Raw genomic sequence first — 17,714 nt, forward strand, 5'->3', positions numbered from 1 at the left:
TCAAAAGGAAGTACCCGTGCTAAGGTCTAGTCAACACTGGTCTGACCAATCGGAATCCATGCTTCAAGATTGTTTTGATCACGCGAACTGGGATATGTTCCGGGTAGCCTTTGGGAATAAAATTGACGCTTATAAGGGATGTCTTTCCCATGGTGACTATAAAAAAGCTACCCAAACTAGAAACCATGGATAGACGGCAGCATTCACACAAAGCTGAAAGTGCAACCCACTGCATTTAACCACTGGGAATATGGTCAAATACAAACAGTGTAGTTATTCCCTTCGTAAGGCAAACAGGCAAAATGTCAGTATAGCGGCGAAGTGGAGTCACTATTCAAATGGCTCTGACACGAGACGTATGTGGCAGGATCTACAAACAGTCACGGATTACAAAGGGAAAACCAGCCACAGCGCGGACACCGACGTCTTGCTCCCAGACAAGCTAAACACCTTCTTAGCCTGCTTTGAGGATAACGCAGTGCCACCGACGCGGCCCGCTCTCATTCTCTGTGGCCAAATGTGAGTAGGATGTTTTAAGCATGTTAACCCTTGCAATGGTGTTGGCCTAGACGGCATCCTAGCTGCGTCCTCAGAGCATGCGCAGACCAGTTGGCTGGAGTGTTTACAGACATATTCAATCTCTCCCTATCCCAGTCTACTGTACCCAAGAAAGCAAAGGTAGCTGAGCTAAATGACTACTGCTCCATAGCACTCACTTCTGTCATCATGAAGTGCTTTGTGAGGCTAGTTAAGGATCATATCACCTCTACCTTAACTGACATACTAGACCCACTTCAATTTACTTACCGCCCCAATAGATTCACAGACAATGCAATCGCCATTGCACTGCACACAGCCCTATCCCATCTGGACAAGAGGAATACCTACGTCAGAATGTTGTTCATTGACTATAGCTCAGCATTCAACACCATAGTACCCTCCAAGCTCATCATTAAGTTTGGAGCCCTGGATCTGAACCCCGCCCTGTGCAACTGGGTCCTGGACTTCCTGATGGGCCTCCCTCAGATGGTGAAGGTAGGAAACAACACTTCCACTTTGCTGATCCTCAACACAGGGGCCCCAGAAATGTGCGTGCTCAGCCCCCTCCTGTACTCCCGGGTTCACCCATGACTGCATGACCATGTACGCCTCCAACTCAATCATCAAGTTTGCAGACGACAGTACAGTAGTAGGCCTGATTACCAACAATGGAGAGACCACCTACAGGGAGGAGGTAAGGGCCCTGGCTGAGTGGTGCCAAGAAAATAACCTCTCCCTCAACATCAACAAAACAAAGGAGCTGATCGGGGATTTCAGGAAACTGCAGAGGGAGCACGCCCCTATCCACATCGACGGGACCACGGTGAAGGTGGAAAGCTTCAATTTCCTTGGCATTCACATCACTGACAATCTGAAATGATCCACCCACACAGACAGTTTTGTGAAGAAGGCACAACAGTGCCTATTCAACCCTTTTTCTTTTAGGAGGCTGAAGAAATTCGGCTTGGCCCCAAAGACCCTCACAAACTTTTACAGATGCATAATTAAGAGCATCCTGTCGAGCTGTATCACCGCCTAGAACGGCAACTGCACCGCCCTTAACCGCAGGGGTTTCCAGAGGATGGTACGGCATGCCCAACGCATCAGCAGGGGCACACTGCCTACAGCACCCAACGTCATGAGAAGGCCAAGAATATCCTCAACGACCTCAGCCACCCAAACCACGGCCTGTTCACCCCGCTGTCATCCAGAAGCGAGGACTGTACAGGTGCATCAAAGCTGGGACCAAGAGACTGAAAAACTGCTTTACTTATCTCATATGTATATACTGTATTCTACTGTATTTCATCAATGCCACTCCGACATTGCTCGTCCTAATAATTATATATTTCTTAATTCCATTCTTTTACTTTTTAGATTTGTGTATTGTGATGTCAAATCATGTTATAACTTTTAACCTTTCTGTCCTGGCATTTATGGCAGTGTAAGTTGTTTATGTCATATTAATCAGTTAAATTAGACATTGAACTTGAACCCTGTGACAATCCTGGCACTATCTGTTGGACAGTTTAAAAAAATTCTATGGAAATTTCAGAAATGCAGTGTAACATTTAGTGTCTGTTTTATGTTATGTGGTGAACACAGTTTTCATGGGCACACAAATACCCGAAAATCAATGCTATTGCAAAATCAAATTCTTCTAACCAGAATGCCTCTTCAATATGTATGCATATTACTTGTTAGATGAACATTTGGGGTCGCGCTGTTTATTTACGCCGTGATATTTTCACACCATCTGATCCAGGAAGGAGTTTTCTGAATGACAGTCAAGTGACGAACAGCTGTTGTGATAGCGCATGTGATGCAACAGCCCAAGTGCTGGAAAAAAAGGTGTTTGCGAGGAATGTCCTAAATATTTTGGTGTCTCATTCGTTACGCCGGTGAAGACAGTTGTGCCTGGATTCACGTTGGATCTAATATCTCTAGTGAATTGATGTTGATCATCGGTTCTCTGCTTGATTTACAGCAGGTTCTCATTAGAATTAACAGAGAAAGCATCAATGTAATGAGTTCATGTTTTTGTGCCTCGGATTGGACACTACTGTGTGCAATTGTGTAGGATAGACTATTGCACAACACCCAACGCTATTCCTATGAATTATTCTGGATATAATGACTACAAATTACATAGAGCGCATAGTGGGCTTATTCACACTTATCTGACCAGGTTTGCACACACTGCAGCAAGGATTTTGTCCCACTCCTCCATACAGACCTTCTCCAGATCCTTCAGGTTTCAGCGCTGTCGCTGGGCAATACAGACTTTCTCCCTCCAAAGATTTTCTATTGGGTTCAGGTCTGGAGACTGGCTAGGCCACTCCAGGACCTTGAGATGCTTCTTACGGAGCCACTCCTTAGTTGCCCTGGCTGTGTGTTTCGGGTCGTTGTCATGCTGGAAGACCCAGCCACGACCCATCTTCAATGCTCTTACTGAGGGATGGAGGTTGTTGGCCAAGATCTCGCGATACATGGCCCCATCCATCCTCCCCTCAATACGGTGCAGTCGTCCTGTCCCCTTTGCAGAAAAGCATCCCCAAAGAATGTTTCCACCTCCATGATTCACGGTTGGGATGGTATTCTTGGGGTTGTACTCATACTTCTTTTTCCTCCAAACACGGCGAGTGGAGTTTAGACCAAAAAGCTCTATTTTTGTCTCATCAGACCACATGACCTTCTCCCATTCCTCCTCTGGATCATCCAGATGGTCATTGGCAAACTTCAGACGGGCCTGGACATGCGCTGGCTTGAGCAGGGGGACCTTGCGTGCACTGCAGAATTTTAATCCATGACGGCGTAGTGTGTTACTAATGTTTTCTTTGAGATTGTGGTCCCAGCTCTCTTCGGGTCATTGACCAGGTCCTGCCGTGTAGTTCTGGGCTGATCCCTCACCTTCCTCATGATCATTGATGCCCCACGAGGTGAGATCTTGCTTGGAGCCCCAGAACGAGGTCATCTTGAACTTCTTCCATTTTCGAATAATTGCGCCAACAGTTGTTGCCTTCTCACCAAGCTGCTTGCCTATTGTCCTGTAGCCCATCACAGCCTTGTGTAGGTCTACAATTTTTATCCCTGATGTCCTTACACAGCTCTCTGGTATTGGCCATTTGTGGAGAGGTTGGAGTCTGTTTGATTAAGTGTGTGGACAGGTGTCTTTTATACAGGTAACGAGTTCAAACCGGTGCAGTTAATACAGGTAGTGAGTGGAGAACAGGAGGGCTTCTTAAAGAAAAACTAACAGGTCTGTGAGAGCCGGAATTCGTACTGGTTGGTAGGTGATCAAATACTTATGTCATGCAATAAAATGCTAATTAATTACTTAAATCCAGAAAATCACATTGTATGAATTTTTTGTTTTAGATTCCGTCTCACAGTTGAAGTGTACCTATGATAAAAATTAGACTTCTATATGCTTTGTAAGTAGGAAAGCCTGCAAAATCGGCAGTGTATCAAATACTTGTTCTCCCCACTGTAGATGTTTTTTTGCATTTGATATATTGACCATATCATATGGAGACAAAAACATAAAGCTTTTACCTTTTATGTAGACATATTTGCAAATGATTACATCCTTCCAATAGAAATTTTAAATAACTATTTAGTTATGAATTTAACTTTAATTAAATGAGTTGATTCTTTACATGGGATGATTTCACTGAACAACACTAGAAATAATATTGAATGATCCCCAATGAGCATCTCCCCAAAACGTTTTCAACATTCAATGGCTTCCATTCTCAGGCTTCCATGTCTTCTCCCTGGACCTCCGTAATGTCCACCTCTTGAACATCAGACTCTGAGGCCTTATCTTCTTAGGGTAGAGATCCTGCTAACGGGATCGATATGACAACAGCCAGGGAAAGTGCAGGGCGCCAAATTCAAAACAACAGAAATCCCATAATTAAAATTCCTCAAACATAGAAGTATTTCACACCATTTTAAAGATGCACTTCTTGTTAATCCCACCACAGAGTCCGATTTCAAATAGGCTTTACGGCGAAAGCACCACAAACGATTATGGTAGGTCAGACCCAAGTCACAGAAAAATGTTCAGTAGTTCCAAAAACATCTCGTGATTTTGCAGAGCGCCACATCAATTTACAGAAATTCTCATAATAAATGTTGATGAAAATACAAGTGTTATGCATGGAACTTTCTCCTTTAATACAACCGCTGTGACAGATTTCAATAAAGCTTTACGGAAAAAGCTAACCATGCAATAATATTGAGTACTGCCCTCAGACCAAACAAGCCAAAAAGATATCCCCCATATTGTGCAGTCAACAGAAGTCAGAAATAACATTGTAAATATTCAGTTACCTTTGATCTTCATCAGAATGCATTCCCAGGAATCCCAGTTCCACAATAAATGTTTGTAATTTATGTCCAAATAGCTAATTTTGTTAGCGCATTTTGTAAACAAGTCCAAAGTCAAGAAGAGTGTTCACTAGGAGCAGACAAAATGTCAAAAAGTTCCGTTACAGTCCGTAGAAACGTGTCAAACGATGTATAGAATCACTCTTTAGGATGTTTTTAACATAAATCTTCAGTAATGTTCCAACTGGAGAATTCCTTTTGTCTGAAGAAAAGCAATGGAACGCGAGCTACCTCTCACGTGAACGAGCGTCATGAGCTTGTGGCAATCTCCCAGACCACTGACTCTGAGCCCTTATGAGCCCCTCCTTTACAGTAGAAGCCTCAAACAAGATTCTAAAGACTTGACATCTAGTGGATGCCTTAGGAAGTTCAACATGACCAATATCCCACTGCATCTTCAATAGGGAATGAGTTGAAAAACGATGACGATTTCCCACTTCCTGGTTGGATTTTTTTCTCAGGTTTTTTCCTGCCATATGAGTTCTGTTATACTCACAGACATCATTCAAACAGTTATAGGAACTTCAGAGTGTTTTCTATCCAAATGTACTAATAATATGCATATATTACAAACTGGGACTGAGTAGCAGGCAGTTTACTCTGGGCACCTTATTCATCCAAGCAACTCAATAATGCCCCCAGCCGTAAGAAGTTATCTTCATTGTCACTTTCCAACCTTTTTGAGGATGGCTCATTGTCAGGCTCAAAAAGCCTCAAATTTGCCTGGATGGCCACCTATTTTTCAACCCTTGTATTGGTCAGCCTGTTTCGTTGATATATGTGTTCCCCAACAAGGACCAGTTGCTCTCTGAGGAAGCTGATTTTGGTGGGATTTGGAGGCTGATGGAGGCAACAGGGGAAAGCGCCTCAGATCCACAAAGTCCCTTCCACCAGGTGGCTGATGCAATATGGCAGTCGTGCCAACATATCTCATCTCCATTCCAAAGCCCTTGCTTGGAAGTGTACTTCGCCATACTGCAAAGAACCTTGCCCTCATCCAGGCCAAGGTGGCGAGATACTTTAGTGATGTCTTTGCAGAAGTCTTCATGCTTTTTGATACATTTCAGAACAGCAGTTTCTTCTGCTTGGAGCAACAATGAAGTGGGCAGGGCAGTATGGATTTATTCTCATACAAGCGCAAGCAGAGTCTGAACATCCGACAGAATGGCATTGTCTCCCTCAATCCGTGCAATGGCTACTGCTATAGGTTTCAGGAGTTTCAGGCTGCTTATCACTCTCTCCCAAAATACATAATCCAGGAGGACCCTCTTGATGGGGCTGTCCATATCGGCAGACTGTGATATGGCCATTTCTTGGAGTGACTCCTTCCTCTCCAGGAGACTGTCAAACGTGATGACAACACCACCCGAACGAGTTCTTGCTGGGCAGCTTCAATGTGGTGCTCTAATTCTTATCACTTTGCTTGGTGAGGTAGATTGCTGCTATAACTTGATGACCATTCACATACCTAACCATTTCATTTTCTCTCTTGTAGAGTGTATCATTGTTTTCAGTGCCATGATGTCCTTGAAGAGCAGATTCAATGCATGAGCAGCACGGCCAATGGGTGTGATGTGAGGCTAGGACTCCCCTCACTTCAGACCAAGCAGCCTTCATGTTCGCAGCATTGTCTGTCACCAGTGAAAATACCTTCTTTTGTCCAAAGTCATTGATGACTGCCTTCAGCTCATCTGCAATGTGGAGACCGGTGTGTCTGTTGTCCCTTGTGTCTGTGCTATTGAAGAATACTGGTTGAGGGGTGGAGATTATGTAGTTAATTATTCCTTGCCCACGAACATTCAACCACCCATCAGAGATGATTGCAACACAGTCTGCTTTCTCTATGATTTGCTTGACCTTCACTTGAACTCTGCGTCCAGCAAACTAGTGGATAAAGCATGTCTGGTTAGAGGGGTGTATTCTGGGCGAAGAACATTCAGTAATCTCTTCCAATACACTACCTGTGAGCATTGGAGTTGAACCAGTTGCATACACAGCTTGAGCAAGACATTCATCAGCATTTCTCTGACTACGTTCCTCCATTGAGTCAAACCAACTTCTGAGTCCAGGAGGACCATGAGATGTTGCTACCGATAAGGTGTCTGATTCATCATTTTCACCTCGAATAGAAGTAGGACTTTTGTCAGTGGTTGCTTGTTGTGAGCGCTGAGGGAACTTTATGCACTTGGCCAGATGATTCTGTGTCTTTGTTGCATTCTTCACATGTTATTTGGCACAGTATTTGCAAATGTACACAGCTTTTGCTTCTGCATTAGCTGCAGTGAAATGTCTCCACACATCAGATAGTGCCCATGGAATTTTCCTATAAAGATTAGAAAAGTTAGATTAAACAACTCCTTTGTAAGATAAATGTTTTAAAATGAAAATTGAAGTTGGACGTTTACATACGCCTTAGCCAAATACATTTAAACTGTTTTTCACAATTGCTGACATTTAATCAGAGTAAAAATTCCCTGGCTTAGGTCAGTTAAGATCACCACTTTATTTTAAGAATGTGACATGTCAGAATAATAGTAGAGAGAATGATTTCTTTCAGACTTGTGGAGGTTTACAATTTTTTTTACTGAGGTCTTTGCTGATTTCCCCTGGATGTCAAGCAAAGAGGCACTGAGTTTGAAGGGAGGCCTTGAAATACATCCACAGGTACACCTCCAATTGACTCAAATAATGTCAATTAGCCTATCAGAAGCTTCTAAAGCCATGACACAATTTTCTGGAATTTTCCAAGCTGTTTAAAGGCACAGTCAACAAAGTGTATGTTAACTTCTGACTCACTGGAATTGTGAAACCATGAGTTATAAGTGAAAGTCTGTCTGTAAACAATTGTTGGAAAAATTTCTTGTGTCATGCACAAAGTAGATGCTCTAACCAACTTGCCAAAAGTATAGTTTGTTAACAAGAAATTTGTGGAGCAGTTGAAAAACGAGTTTTAATGACTCCAACCTAAGTGTATGTAAACTTATTGTGGGAAGCTTGTGGAAGGCTACCCGAAACATTTGACCCAAGTTAAACAATTTAAAGGCAATGCTACCAAATACTAATTGAGTGTATGTAAACTTCTGACCCACTGGGAATGTGATGAAAGTAATAAAAGCTGAAATAAATAATTCTCTACTATTATTCTGACATTTCACATTCTTAAAATAAAGTGGTGATCCTAACTGACCTAAACCAGGGAATTTTTACTCGGATTAAATGTCAGCAATTGTGAAAAACTGTGTTTTGCTAAGGTGTATGTAAACTTCTGACTTCAACTGTGTGTGTGTGTGTGTGTGTATTTCACCCCACCCGGTATTGTAATCAAAAGTTACCAGAAAGAATGTAGTCCTTGGCTCAGACAGTGTAGTGGTGTGGGCTCAAAAGCATCTCATTAGTGCGCAAGACCTTGAGTGCACAGCACATGTGATTGAAGAATTTACTGTGCATGCAGAGGGTTGCAATTCCATTGAATTAGTGATAGTTTAACCAAATATACCATAATATCTAGAATTGCCTTGTGTGTATCCCACAAAAAAGGTTCACTGTTATAAGCAAACTTTTTTTGATAAATTTAAGCAAAATTCCCCAAATTCCTTTACTTCCCATGGGAGATTTTAAGAAATTTCCCGGGAGGTTTCCGACCATTTGCAACCCAAGTGAAGAGGATACTCTACTTTCCCTTTCAGAGAGTGTCCCTTGAAGCTTTTGAATCAAGGTCTGGTCCAGTCAGTGGCACTGCACCTGGAGTTAATGGTGACTGAGTGGATTCCACTGCTGCTGTCTGGACTACATGGCAGAGAGGATTCCATTGGCTAGCTAGCCTCTCTGTTTTTAGTGGAGTTGCCCCTCCCAGTCAGTTTGTCCACTGATGCAAAGGATTCCCCATTGTCTGAGGGGACCCCACTTAATACTGTGAATGGGAGCCCAGGGGATCTCTTGTCAACATATACACTGCTCAAAAAATAAAGGGAACACTTAAACAGCACAATGTAACTCCAAGTCAATCACACTTCTGTGAAATCAAACTGTCCACTTAGGAAGCAACACTGATGGACAATACATTTCACATGCTGTTGTGCAAATGGAATAGACAACAGGTGGAAATTATATGCAATTAGCAAGACACCCCAAATAAAGGAGTGGTTCTGCAGGTGGTGACCACAGACCACTTCTCAGTTCCTATGCATCCTGGCTGATGTTTTGGTCACTTTTGAATGCCGGCGGTGCTTTCACTCTAGTGGTAGCATGAGACGGAGTCTACAACCCACACAAGTGGCTCAGGTAGTGCAGCTCATCGAGGATGGCACATCAATGCGAGCTGTGGCAAGAAGGTTTGCTGTGTCTGTCAGCGTAGTGTCCAGAGCATGAAGGTGCTACCAGGAGACAGGCCAGTACATCAGGAGATGTGGAGGAGGCCGTAGGAGGGCAATACCCCAGCAGCAGGACCGCTACCTCTGCATTTGTGCAAGGAGGAGCAGGAGGAGCACTGCCAGAGCCCTGCAAAATGACCTCCAGCAGGCCACCAATGTGCATGTCTCTGCTCAAACGGTCAGAAACAGACTCCATGAGGGTGGTATGAGGGCCTGACGTCCACAGGTGGGGGTTGTGCTTACAGCCCAACACCGTGCAGGATGTTTTTCATTTGCCAGAGAACACCGAGATTGGCAAATTCGCCACTGGCGCCCTGTGCTCTTCACAGATGAAAGCAGGTTCACACTGAGCACGTGAGAGACGTGACAGTCTGGAGACGTCGTGGACAACATTCTGCTGCCTGCAACATCCTCCAGAATGACCGGTTTGGCGGTGGGTCAGTCATGGTGTGGGGTGGCATTTCTTTGGGGGGCAGCACAGCCCTCCATGTGTTTGCCAGAGGTAGTTTGACTACCATTAGGTACCGAGATGAGATCCTCAGACCCCTTGTGAGACCATATGCTGGTGCGGTTGGCCCTGGGTTCCTCCTAATGCAAGACCTCATGTGGCTGGAGTGTGTCAGCAGTTCCTGCAAGAGGAAGGCATTGATGCTATGGATTGGCCCGCCCGTTCCCCAGACCTGAATCCAATTGAGCATCATCATTTGAGACATCATGTCTCGCTCCATCCACCAACGCCACGTTGCACCACAGACTGTCCAGGAGTTGGCAGATGCTTTAGTCCAGGTCTGGGAGGAGATCCCTCAGGAGACCATCCGCCACCTCATCAGGAGCATGCCCAGGCAGTGTAGAGAGTTCATACAGGTACGTGGAGGCCACACACACTACTGAGCCTCATTTTGACTTGTTTTAAGGACATTACATCAAAGTTGGATCAGCCTGTTGTGTGGTTTGATTTCCATTGATCATTGTGTGATTTTGTTGTCAGCACATTCAAACATTCAAATATGTAAAGAAAAAAGTATTTAATAAGAATATGTCATTCATTCAGATCTAGGATGTGTTATTTTAGTGTTCCCTTTATTTTATGGAGCTATATATATATATATATATATATATATATACCCTGCCCTTAGGTCCCAGGGGCTGGTAAACAGTGGGCCCAGCATGCGGGGCCAGGCAGCCTGGCAGCGCCTGCACTAAAAATAACTGACTGGTGCACAAGTCAAAAATATACATGCATTCACATCGAAGAGGATGTTCAGCCTGCTGTTTGCATGACTGGAGTCCTGTTAATTACCCTCTGCTGGTGTAGCATTACATGTCATTTGTGTACATGATTAGGCAACTTGTTTTAAACAAGCATCTCATCTGGACTTAATGAATCACATTTGAGCCTACATTAGCTTCACAATGATCCTTATTGGAAACTGCAAGTGCCACTTTCCTCAGTAAAATCTGCCATATAATTACACGGGCTAAGCTTTTGAATGTTTGTTTAAAACAAAGCTAAATCTGTAACATGGTCGGATTAACAATGCATTGTGGGAAGTACCCTGTATAAAAATTGTGTATCCAGGAGCAGTTTTAGTCATGTTGCTATGATGCATTCCAAGCCTTTACTCTCCAGAAGCTAGCGATTGAGGATGTTTGCTCCACTGTAGGACAAGATGCCTGTTTGTATTAAGGGCAGTCTGCTTGACTGAGGATATCCTTGTCTGCTTTACAGCCCACTGGCTTGTGCCACAGCAGGTTTATCGGACTTTCTCATTTTATTAGAGAGACTCTTCATTGCCTGAACACCGCATGCAGGTTTCAAGTGGTCCCTATGCTTCAGGAAGCTTTCTCTGATGACCTGTCTTATGGTGTGTGTGTCTGCAAGTATCTGTTCCACATAAGGATGTGTGTCTGCTTGCCAGTTTTACACCTGAATGAATCGGTAAAAGGAGTGAATGCACAGAGGCTACAATACTAGTCTTGTCTGTGAGTGGGTAGATCTATTGGTACCAAGATGAAAAAACCCATAGACACGTCAGCCCAGAAGAACTGGAATTGAACACCCCTGGGCATAGCTAGCACATCAACTAGGCTACATGACTTGCCTGCAAAGCTGCAACACAACCTGAAATGTGATATCATTGGTGAAATGATTGAACAGGAATTTGTACTGTGGGATGAACCGGTTTGGATAAACCCACTCTATGCAATGTATAGATCAGGCAATCTATTTTCTTTGGTTGCTATCACGAGTAGTCTGAGCTCTGAATCACACACTACCTAGCCTAGGCTATGTCATGCATAATATCTGTAGGTTAATTTAGCCATGAAGCCATTGTGGAAAGAAGTTGTAAACGGGCACAAAGTGTGCTGTAGATGGCATGTTGCCCCCTATTCTGAAGTGCTGGCCTATGTGCCACTGGTTGTCAGAGGCTACTGTTGCGGCAGACGACCTGCAAAGTAGTGCCGACGCTGCCAGTTGAAAATCAGTCAAAACAATTGAGAGCTACAGTAACACACAGGCTGACTGTTCATCTGGCTCTCTGTCTGCACTTCTTCCTTGACAGACCATTGAAGGCCCTGGGTTTCTGCTGCCCTGAGATCAATTAGACTCCTATTTATGCAAGCTCATAGCCAGCCTTCAGTTAATTCAATTGATTTGGTGTTACTGTCAGGGGAAATTCAATCAAATTTGTTTTTCTTGTAAAAAAAAAGGGTCTCCTGACTGTCAATTGGAGATCTGGACAAACAGGCGAGAGAAAAGGAGTGGACTGGAGAAAATAAAGGAAAGTGGTAGGTCTAGATGCTTTGTGCCAGGTGAATTCATTTAAGTACAATTATTTTTTGCATATGTAACTCAATGCGGTAATGAAAATATTGTTGGAGTTTATCTTCTGAATGTTTAGTGTAGGCCTACTGATCTACATCAGTACCTAGATTGCTGACGCTAATTTACAACAATGGTACTCTGTAGATTAGTTGGTAGGACATGGGGCTTGCAAGTCCAGGACTATGGGTTCAATTCCTGTGCGCCACCCATAAGTAAAAATGTATGCTTGCGCGACTAAGTTGCTTTGGATAAAAGGGTGTGCTAAATTGCATATCTATATCATATCAACAACGTTATAGATATAAGTTGATTTAAATAGACCCTTTTTATGTGGACATTTTCTGTGGGGGGAAATTAGCACTTTCATGAATTTTGTCTTGATTATTTTTCAAAGTTCTCGACCCTTCCAAATATAGAGCAACTCTTTTTGTATCCATTTCCTTCCTAATGTGTTGTGTATGTGTTGCAAACGATGTGAGTGCAGTTCTGACTGTGCAGGCCGGCCGGCCGGCTGCCAAGCACACCCACAATAATGGACTGCTGTGAGAAGTGCTTGTGGTCTTGTCTCTCACATTCCTGTCTGAGCTCTCTCCCGCCCTCTCTATTACTCTCTGGCAAGCTCCTAACAACACAGTTTGTCCTCCCACTCCCTCTCTTCCTACTCACATTTTCTCTTAGTTACTTTCTAAAACACACACTTGTGTGATATATATATATAACACATCATTCACATTTTATTTGTCACATACACTTGTTTAGCAGATGTTTTTGCGGGTATAGCGAAATGCTTGTGCTTCTAGTTCCAGCAGTGCAGCAATATCTTCTAAGTAATATCTAACAATTTCGCAACACAAACTTAATACACACACATCTAAAGTAAAGGAATGGAATTAAGAATATATAAATATATGGATGAGCAATATCAGAGCGGGATAGACTTAAGATACAGTAGATGGTATAGAATACTGTATATACACATGAGATGAGTAATGCAAGATATGTAAACATTATTAAAGTGACTAGTGTTACATTTATTATAGTGGCCAATGATATCAAGTCTGTATGTAGGTAGCAGCCTCTTTGCTAGTGATGGCTATTTAACAGTCTGGCCTTGAAGTTGTTTTTCAGTCTCTCAGTCACAGCTTTGATGCTGTACTGTACTGTACTGACCTCGACTTCTGGATGGTAGGGGGGTGAACAGGCAGTGGCTCGGGTGGTTGTTGTCCTTGATCTTTTTGGCCTTCCAGTGACATCGGGTGCTGTAGGTGTCTTGGAGAGCAGGTAGTTTTCCCCTGGTGATGCGTTGTGCAGACCGTACCACCCTTTGGAGAGCCCTGCGGTTGTGCCATACCCGATGGTGATAAATCCGACAGGATGCTCACAATTGTGCATCTATAAAAGTTTGAGGTTTTTCGGTGACAAGCCAAATTTCTGCAGCCTTTTGAGGTCGAAGAGGCACTGTTGCGCCGCCTTCACCACACTTTCTTTGTGGGTGGACCATTTCAGTTTGTCAGTGATTATGGACACAGGAGCTTAAAACTATCCACCTTCTCCACTGCTGTCCCGTCGATGTGGATAGGGGGTGCTCATCTCCTTTGTTTTGTTGAAGTTGAGTATTTTCCTGACACCACACTCCCAGAGCCCTCACCCCCTCCCTGTAGGATACATCGTTGTTGTTGGTAATCAAGCCTACTACTGTAGTGTCGTCTGCAAACTTGATTATTTGAATTGGTGGCGTGCATGACCATACAGTCATGGGTGAACAGGGAGTACAGGAGGGGACTGAGCACGCATCCTTGTGTTGAGGATCAGCGAAGTGGAGGTTTTGTATCCTACCTTCACCACCCGGGGGGGGGGGGGGAATCAGGAAGTCCAGGACCCAATTGCACAGGACAGGGTTCAGGGCCTCGAGCTTAATGATGAGCTTGGATGGTACATTGACTATAACTCAGCCTTCAACAGCATAGAACAGCATTCGTACATGGGCATTCCTCTTATCCAGATGGGATAGTGCAGTGTGCAATAGGTCTGTGGACCTATTGGGGCGGTAGGCAAATTGAAGTGGGTCTAGAGTGACAGATAAGGTGGAGGTGATTTGATCCTTGACAAGTCTCTCAAAGCACTTGATGACAGAAGTGAGTGCTACGGGGCGATAGTCATTTATTTTATTTGCATTCTTGGGTACAGGAACAATGGTAGCCATCTTGAAGCATGTGTGGACCACAGACTCAGAGAGAGATTGAATATGTTTGTAAACACTCCAGCCAGCTGGTCTGCGCATGCTCTGAGGACGCGGCTAGGGTATCCGTCTGGGCCGGTAGCCTTGTAAGGGTTAACGAGTTTAAATGTCTTACTCACGTTGGCCATGGAGGAGGAGAGCCCACAGTCCTTGGTAGCTGGCCGCATTGGTGGCAGTGTTATCCTTAAAGTGGGCAAAGAACGTGTTTAGCTTGTCCAGAAGCAAGACGTCGGTGTCCGCGACTTGGCTGGTTTTTCTTTTGTAGTCCATGATTGTCTGTAGACCCTGCCACATACGTCTCTTGTCTGAGCCGTTGAATTGCGACTCCTTTGTTTCTATCCTGACGTTTTGCCTGTTTGATTGCCTTGCGGAGGCAATGACCTCTAAATGCAGCCTCGGGATATGTGATATCCAGTTTGCATAAAGTTCAACTTCCTTGAAGGCCGTCGTGGTATCAGCTTGAGGGGAGACACGGCTGCGACAATAACCGAAGAGGATTCTCTTGGGAGATAATACGGTCGGCATTTGATTGAAGCATTCTAGGTCGGGTGAACAAAAGGACTTGAGTTTCTGAATGTTAGCACAATCACACAATGAGTTGTTAATCTTGAGACATACCCTTTTTCTTCCTGGAGAGATGTTTATCCCTGTCAGCGCGATGTAATTTTTATTTATTTATTTTTATTTTACCTTTATTTAACCAGGTAGGCTAGTTGAGAACAAGTTCTCATTTGCAACTGCTACCTGGCCAAGATAAAGCATAGCAGTGTGAACAGACAACAGAGTTACACATGGAGTAAACAATTAACAAGTCAATAACACAGTGGAAAAAAAAAGAGAGTCTATATACATTGTGTGCAAAAGGCATGAGGAGGTAGGTGAATAATTACAATTTTGCAGATTAACACTGGAGTGATAAATGATCAGATGGTCATGTACAGGTAGAGATATTGTTAACAGTATATAAACAGTATGGGGATGAGGTAGGTAAAATTGGGTGGGCTATTTACCAATAGACTATGTAAAGCTGCAGCGATCGGTTAGCTGCTCAGATAGCAGATGTTTGAAGTTGGTGAGGAAGATAAGTCTCCAACTTCAGCGATTTTTGCAATTCGTTCCAGTCACAGGCAGCAGAGAACTGGAACGAAAGGCGACCAAATGAGGTGTTGGCTTTAGGGATGATCAGTGAGATACACCTGCTGGAACACGTGCTACGGGTGGTTGTTGCCATCGTGACCAGTGAACTGAGATAAGGCGGAGCTTTACCTAGCATGGACTTGTAGATGACCTGGAGCCAGTGGGTCTGGCGACGAATATGTAGCGAGGGCCAGCCGACTAGAGCATACAGGTCGCAGTGGTGGGTGGTATAAGGTGCTTTAGTAACCAAACGGATGGCACTGTGATAAACTGAGTAGAGTGTTGGAAGCTATTTTGTAGATGACATCGCCGAAGTTGAGGATCGGTAGGATAGTCAGTTTTACTAGGGTAAGTTTGGCGGCGTGAGTGAAGGAGGCTTTGTTGCGGAATAGAAAGCCGACTAGATTTGATTTCAGATTGGAGATGTTTGACATGAGTCTGGAAGGAGAGTTTACAGTCTAGCCAGACACCTAGGTACTTATAGATGTCCACATATTCTAGGTCGGAACCATCCAGGGTGGTGATGCTAGTCGGGCGTGCGGGTGCAGGCAGCGAATGGTTGAAAAGCATGCATTTGGTTTTATTAGCGTTTAAGAGCAGTTGGAGGCCACGGAAGGAGTGTTGTATGGCATTGAAGCTCGTTTGGGGGTTAGATAGCACAGTGTCCAAGGTCGGGCCGGAAGTATACAGAATGGTGTCATCTGCGTAGAGGTGGATCAGGGAATCGCCCGCAGCAAGAGCAACATCATTGATATATACAGAGAAAAGAGTCGGCCCGAGAATTGAACCCTGTGGCACCCCCATAGAGACTGCCAGAGGACCGGACAGCATGCCCTCCGATTTGACACACTGAACTCTGTCTGCAAAGTAGTTGGTGAACCAGGCAAGGTAGTCATCAGAAAAACCGAGGCTACTGAGTCTGCCGATAAGAATATGGTGATTGACAGAGTCGAAAGCCTTGGCAAGGTCGATGAAGACTGCTGCACAGTACTGTCTTTTATCGATGGCGGTTATGATATCGTTGAGTACCTTGAGCGTGGCTGAGGTGCACCCGTGACCGGCTCGGAAACCAGATTGCACAGCGGAGAAGGTACGGTGGGATTCGAGATGGTCAGTGACCTGTTTGTTGACTTGGCTTTCAAAGACCTTAGATAGGCAGGGCAGGATGGATATAGGTCTGTAACAGTTTGGGTCCAGGGTGTCTCCCCCTTTGAAGAGGGGGATGACTGCGGCAGCTTTCCAATCCTTGGGGATCTCAGACGATATGAGAGGTTGAACAGGCTGGTAATAGGGGTTGCGACAATGGCGGCGAATAGTTTCAGAAATAGAGGGTCCAGATTGTCAAGCCCAGCTGATTTGTATGGGTCCAGGTTCTGCAGCTCTTTCAGAACATCTTCTATCTGGATTTGGGTAAAGGAGAACCTGGAGAGGCTTGGGCGAGTAGCTGCGGGGGGAGGGAGCTGTTGGCCGAGGTTGGAGTAGCCAGGAGGAAGGCATAGCCAGCCGTTGAGAAATGCTTGTTGAAGTTTTCGATAATCATGGATTTATCGGTGGTGACCGTGTTACCTAGCCTCAGTGCAGTGGGCAGCTGGGAGGAGGTGCTCTTGTTCTCCATGGACTTCAGTGTCCCAGAACTTTGTGGAGTTCGAGCTACAGGATGCAAATTTCTGCCTGAAGAAGCTGGCCTTTGCTTTCCTGACTGACTGCGTGTATTGGTTCCTGACTTCCCTGTAGAAGAGAATCCAGATGACTGGACCAACTCTGACAGTATATCCCGAGAGAACCATTTCCGTGAAACAGAGTGTGTTACAATCCCTGATGTCTCTCTGGAAAGAAACCCTTACCCTGATTTATTTTTTATTTTTTTATCACTCACACTGATTACCCTTTTGATTGTAGAATAATAGTTAGTCATAGCAATGTTGTTGTGTAATGTGCCAGAGACTGCTACATGGGTATTTCAGAAATCTGAACAAAAATGATAAGGCTGGTAGCACTGGAAATGTTCTAATTGTATCTTCCCCCACACTTTTTATAATGCTGTTCTTTTTCAAATGGTGGTTTTGTTTCAGTACTGTAGTAGTAAATCTACCCTGGTGCTTATTGTTTTTGGTAAGGAATAGCCTACAAATGATTGGGATGGTGAATGCAAAGAATTTCCACCATGACTGATATACAGATACACTGAGTGTCCAGACATTAGGAA

General features: G+C 44.2%; 1 protein-coding gene across 1 annotated transcript in view; it reads left to right on the forward strand.

Annotated features, from left to right (window-relative positions):
• LOC135512309 (ubiquitin thioesterase Zranb1-like) overlaps window positions 1-17,714 on the forward strand; it is a 39,368-nt gene that overhangs the window by 8,154 nt on the left and 13,500 nt on the right. The window lies entirely within an intron of this gene.

Source organism: Oncorhynchus masou, chromosome 24 (assembly GCF_036934945.1).
Source record: "Oncorhynchus masou masou isolate Uvic2021 chromosome 24, UVic_Omas_1.1, whole genome shotgun sequence".
Lineage (NCBI taxonomy): Eukaryota > Metazoa > Chordata > Actinopteri > Salmoniformes > Salmonidae > Oncorhynchus > Oncorhynchus masou.